Below are 6630 nucleotides of genomic sequence, written 5' to 3'. Positions count from 1 at the left end.
AAGGGTGATGCCCTGGAAAGAGGAAATTATAGAGGTATAAAGCTTTTAGATCAGATAATGAAGGTAATGGAGAGAGTTTTAGAAGGTATGATTAGAGAAAGAGTGAATGTTGATGAGATGCAGTTTGGGTTTATGCCAGGTAGGGGGACCACTGATGCTATATTCATGTTTGTCAGCTTCAGGAAAAATACATCGGTAGGAGAAGGGATCTTTATTTTGTTTTTGTTGATTTGGATAAAGGCCTTTGACAGAGTCCCTAGAGAGGTGGTGAAGTGGGCAATGAGAAAGCTTGGCTTGGAGGAGTGGCTAGTTAGGGTGGTTATGGCTATGTATATGGGTGCTCACACCCAGGTAAGAGTGAATGGAGATTTGAGTGATGAGTTTTCCATGAATGTTGGTGTACATCAGGGGTCAGTCTTGAGTCCCATGTTGTTTATCATAGTACTTGAAGCCCTTTCACGTGATTTTAGAAATGGACTCCCGTGGGAGTTGTTGTATGCTTATGATTTGGTGTTGATTGCAGAGAACATAAGGGAGGCGGAGGAAAGGTTTAGGAAGTGGAGAGATGGTATGGGGCACAAGGGTTTAAGGGTAAATGCAGATAAAACAAAAGTGATGATATCTAGGGTTGGTGGCGGTACTGTCAAAGACAAGGGAGAGTGGCCATGTGTAGTTTGCCACAAGGGCATGGGAAGTAATTCCATCTTGTGCAGTGTGTGTGATAAATGGGTGCATAAGAGATGTAGTGGTATCAGAGGTAGACTGTGAGATAATGCTGATTTTATGTGTACAGCGTGTCGGGGTGAGCAGGTGGAGATTGTCAGACTTGAAAGGATTGAACTTGCTGGTGAATCTCTTGAGTGTGTGGAAGAGTTTTGTTATTTGGGAGACATGTTGTGTGCTGGAGGTGGGGCTGGAGCTAGCTCTGTGGCTAGGGTGAGAAGTGGTTGGAAGAAGTTCAGGGAACTGTTGCCTCTCCTGACATTGAGAGGACTCTCCCTACGTGCTAAGGGGTCTTTGTATGCAGCATGTATTTACCTATTTGTATTTACCTATTTGTAGTATACAGGAATTGAGCAATGCTCGTGTTGTCCTGTCTCCATATCCACATTTATCAAGTCTACCTTTACACACATGAATGTTTTTCTCATGCACCACCTCTTTGTCTAAGTCGTTTCAAATATTTAAGAATATACCTAATTGTGATATACACGGAATGTACTATGCTCGTGGGTTTCCGTCGCTGTTTCCCAATAAGTCGAATTTAACTTTAAACTCGTTTAAGTTTTTAGACTGGATGATCTCTTTGTCCAGGCTATTCCATAAGTCTATACTTCTGTAAGGAAAGCTATATTTCTTGATATCCTTCAAGCAGCTTGACTTTTTCAATTTCATTCCATGTCCTCTTGTTGCTCTCTTATCCCATACAAACAGATCTTCTTTGTCAATTTTATCTACTCCCACCATGGTCCTGAACACCGCAATCATGTCTCCCCTCTTTCTCCTTTCCTCTAACGAAGGCAAATCCAGTTTTTCCAGCCTCTCTCTGTATGACAGGTCTGTCAGACTGGGGACCATCTTGGTTGCTGTTCTTTGTATTCTCTCAATCTTGTTTATATCTTTCTTTTTGTGTGGGGACCACACTACCGCTGCATATTCTAACCTGGGGCGGATCATGGCCACTATCAATTTTTTCATCATTTCCTCATCCATATAATGAAATGCTACTCTTATGTTAGTCAAGAGCTTATAAGTCTCTCCAACTATCTTGTTAATGTGCTTTTCTGGTGACAAACTATCTTGGACCAGCACTCCCAAATCTTTCTCTTCTCTCCTTTTTGTGATTAATTCATTACCCAAAAATAATTCAGTGATGGTCTCCTGGTACTTTTACCCATTTCCAATATTTTACATTTCTTTACATTAAATTTCATTTCCCACGTCCGGCTCCAATTGTGTATCCTATCCAAATCCTCCTGCAGTATTTTACAATCCTCCTCAACCTCTATCTTCCTCAAGATCTTTACATCATCAGCAAACAGACTCGCATAACTGTTCACTTCATCTACCATATCATTTACGTAAATCAGGAACATACTGGCGCCAACACTGAGCCTTGAGGGACTCCACTTGTTACTTCCCTCCATCCAGACATCTTTTCCTTTATTACTGTCCTCATTTGTCTGTCTCTCAAAAAGTCTCTCATCCATTCCAGAAGTTTCCCCTTTAGTCCTCCTATATATTCTAGTTTCCACATTAGTCTCTTATGAGGTACCTTGTCAAAGGCCTTCTCTAAGTCTAAGTACACACAATCCACCCAACCATCTCTCTCCTGTACCACATCAATCGCTCTTGAGTAAAAGCTCAACAAGTTTGAAACACATGACCTTCCACTTCTGAATCCAAACTGACATTCAGCCAAAATATTCATCTCTTCCAGATATTTTATCCATCTGTCTTTCAGGATTCTCTCACACAATTTTGCGACCATGCTGGTTAGAGACACTGGTCTATAATTCAGGGGTTCTTCCCTGTTTCCTCCCTTGTAAATTGGTACCACATTTGCCCTCTTCCATTCTTTTGGCACTTTCCCCTCTTCCAGTGAGCATACAATTAAGCTGTGAATTTTATCCGCCAGTTGTTCTCTGCATTCCTTCAGTACCCAATTAGAAATTCCATCAGGTCCTGGGGCTTTCCTTACATCTTGAGTTTCCAGTAATTTATACACTTCCTGCACCTCCACTTTTATATCTTTCATCACCAGAACATTTCTAATCACTCCCTCCCCTTCCACAAGCTCCTTTTCTTTAGTGAAAACTGACTGGAAACGTTTGTTCATTATTTCTGCTTGCATTGCCGCATCCTTAAAGACCTCTCCATCTACTTTCAGCTTGGTGATTCCTTCCTTTTGTTTCAGTTTGCCATTAACAAATCTATAAAACAGTTTGGGTTCATCCTTGCATTTGTCAATTATACCTTTTTCAAAATTCCTTTCTTCTTCCCTACGTATTCTTGTGTATTCGTTTCTTGTTCTTTTATATTCTTCCTTTGTTCTGTCGTTACCTCTCTTTCTCCAATTGTTCCACGCCTTATCTCTCTCTTTTTTGGCTATCATACACCTTCTATTAAACCACTCCTTTTTCCTGTTTTCTTTCCCTCTTACTCTTGGTACAAATTTTTCAACTCCCAAATTATAGAGGTCTAGAAAGATATCCCACTTCCTCTGTATCTCTCTTGTTTCTCTGAATTTTCTCTAATCCGCATTTTCAAAAAAGTTTCTCAATCCTGTAAAATTTGCTTTGCCAAAGTTGTATCTTCCCTGTCTATGAAGCTCGTCTCTTGGCTCGACATTTCCTATTAACATCTGGAACTCAATGACCACGTGATCACTTTTTCCCAAAGGACAGAGATATTCCAATGATTCTATTACATCGGGTTCTTTGGTGAACAGTAAATCTAACCTTGCTGGTGTGTCCTCACCTCGAAACCGTGTCTCTTCTTTGACCCACTGCGTCATCACATTATTCATTATTATATTTAATAACATAGTACCCCACGAATCCTCGCCACCTCCCGAGTACCATTCCTCCCAGTTCACCTCTTTACAATTAAAGTCACCCACCAAAATTATATTATTGCTTTTCTCAATTATTTTTTGCAAGTAGCTAGCCATATCTGACAACATCTCATGGTATTCGTCATCCTTCCATGCTCTCGTCTTTGGGGGAACATACACTACCGCCATATCTCTCTTAACATTCTCTCCAGTTTCTAATTTCATATATATCACTTCAGCCCTGCCTTCTCCCATTTCCACAGTATCTACAATTATGTTGTTCTTCACTGCTATCATCACTCCTCCTCCCTTTTTTTCTTTCCTGTCTTTTCTCCACAGTTTGTATTTACCATCTCCCAAATGAACATCAATATCTTCTCTTAATTTGGTCTCTACAAGGCACATGACATCAGGTTCATGTTCTCTCAAGAAATCATTAATTTCGATCCTTGTCGATATGAAACCATCAACATTAGTATATATCACCTTCAAATTATTTTTGACATTATTAATACCCTCTTCTCTCCTACTCTCTGTCCGTATCACTTCTTCAACTTCTGATCTTTCACAACCATCCCCCTAGTTTCCTTCACTTCTATTTCCTTAAATACCATTTCCTTACTTTCATATCCAATACTCTCCAAAAAAAAGTATTACGTTCTTCCTCTGTCCTCTTATCATTTTTTTCCTTTATTTCTTCCTTTAATGATTTTAAAACTTCTCTTTCTTCTTCATTCAGATCTTTTCTTATTATAATATTTTCCATCCCCGCCTCTTTGCTTAATTTCCAGGTCACTTTAAGTATCTCATTTATTACACTTTCTGATGTAAACTTGACTCTCATTGGTCTTGTTTCCCCTTTCTTATAAGGCCCTATCCTCCTTACTTCCTCAATTTCTTTTACCCACTTGTCTCCTTCGGGGTCAATCTTGCCTAATATTCCTCTCACCATGTTCGTGTCTTTCTCGAGTCTTGCGAACCTAACCCTTTCTTCCTCTTCCCTGTAATGCTGTATGGTAGTGAGACCTGGGCAGTGAAGGAGGAAGATATTCGCCGGCTCAGACATATGGAAATGACAATGATTAGGTGGATGTGCAGTGCGTCCCTGCGTCCAAGGCCTGGAGGTGCTGGGTTTACGATGGAAGAGTTGAGAGGTAGGATGGGACTGGAGTGTATTGGTGTTGTGATGAGGAGGGGTAGATTGAGATGGTTTGGACATGTGGAGAGGATGGGGGATGATAATTGGGTGAGGAAGGTGAGAAGTGTTAATATTGAGGGTGGGGTTATGAGGGGTAGACCGAGAAAGACATGGGACGAGGTCATTAAGTGTGACCTCAGGGTTAAGGGACTGAACAGGGAGGCTGCAATGGATCGTGCAGCGTGGAGAGCCGCCATTAGGTGATCAAGGCCGACACATGCAAGCATGTTGGAGCCTTTAAAAAACGAGATGAAAAAACGAAACGAGTAGATCAAAACAGTAGAATGGAAGTATTAGAAACAATGAAGAAAGCCAGAATGATGAAAGTGCCAGGACTTGATGAAGTGTTTGGTGACATGTTGAAATACAGGGGAAGGTTAGTGACTGAATGGATATGGAATATGTGCAGAGTGGCCTGGGAGGAAAGTAGGGTCCACAGGATTGGAAGTCAGGTACAAATGTTCCCCTATAGAAAGGAAGAGAACCATGTGGTAATCATAGGGGTATTTGTCTTATCAGTGTAATAGGAAAAGTTTATGGTAGGATCGTTATTAATAGTTAGGGTAATAACTGCGGAATAAATTGGAGAGGGACAAGGGGGTTTTAAGAAGAGAAGAGGCTGTGTAGATCAGGTATTCATTCTGAGATGCTTAGTGGAAAAATATCTAGAGAAGGGAAAGAAGTTGCATGCTGCCTTCGTGGATGTGAAGAAAGTATATGACAGTAGATAGACAGGGAACAGTAGGTGAGAAGTTGTTGAATTCGGTGCAAAAGTATGTTGTTGAATGCAGTGCAAGAGTATGTTTGTGGGTGTGAGGGTTGCGGTGTGTGTGGATAGGGAACTTTGTAGAGAGTGAGTGAGTGAGACTAGGGGGGTGGGTAGTAAGGCTGTTTGGCCTTCTTGTTTCCTTTCCTGTCCCCCCACCCTCCCACACCCCCACTTGTCTCCCTCCCCCACCCCTGCTTGTCTCCCTCCCCCACCCCTGCTTGTCTCCCTCCCTCACCCCTGCTTGTTTTCCTCCCCCACCCCAGCTTGGCACACTGCCAGGTGCCTGCCTGTCCCCCCATCCTCCTCCCACTCTCCCCCCACCCCCACTTGTCTCCCTCCAGTCCCCCCACCCTCCCCCACCCCTGCTAGTCTCCCTCCCCATCCCTTCATCCACCCCCACTCCCACTTGGCTTGTTGCCAGCTGCCTGCCTCCCAGTTGCCCAGAAGCATCTCACACTGCATATCCCATCCACATTACCTTCCTGCATGTGATGTTTGCTGTCTCGTTTTTTAGCAGTGGCATTGTTTATGAGGATAATAACATTCCCTATAGTGTTTCTGTGTCATCCTCAATTGACTGAGTAAGGTATATGAGAATTTGGGTCTGGGTCTGGAATGCATCTCTGGCATTCCTTCAGTATCATATGGGGAGAATTGCTTCGATATCCAACATACGACATACTCGCTGACTGAACACTCCTGCTGGTATACAACATTGCCGGATATTGGGGTATGGGTGTAATGTATTGTTGTCTCATGGAATATGGTTGTTTCCCTGCATTAACCTGTACAGCGTCGGCCAATTTGGCTTATATGTTCACGCCCAGCGTCGGGACTATGAAAAAAATTTTATTGGCTAGATGGGTCAGAAATGCTGAAAAAACATGAGTTTCATTCATGAAAACGTTCGTTTTCAACTCGAAGATTGTTTTTTTTTCCCATGTCGGGCACTGCCGAAAATTACGTTTTCCCTCCCATAGAGTTTTACAGCCCTTACGTAATTCGGTCGCGGCTAGTCAACAACGATTTTCGTAAGCCTTATCCATTTACTACACATGTCTAAGATACCTAAATACTTACAATAGACTAAATTATTCACAAAATATA

The sequence above is a fragment of the Coenobita brevimanus genome, chromosome 101 (genome assembly GCF_032717465.1).
Source record: "Coenobita brevimanus isolate Jiangsu-jjx chromosome 101, ASM3271746v2, whole genome shotgun sequence".
Lineage (NCBI taxonomy): Eukaryota > Metazoa > Arthropoda > Malacostraca > Decapoda > Coenobitidae > Coenobita > Coenobita brevimanus.
The sequence above is the reverse complement of the archived record's forward strand: the minus strand, read 5'-3'. Positions refer to the sequence as shown.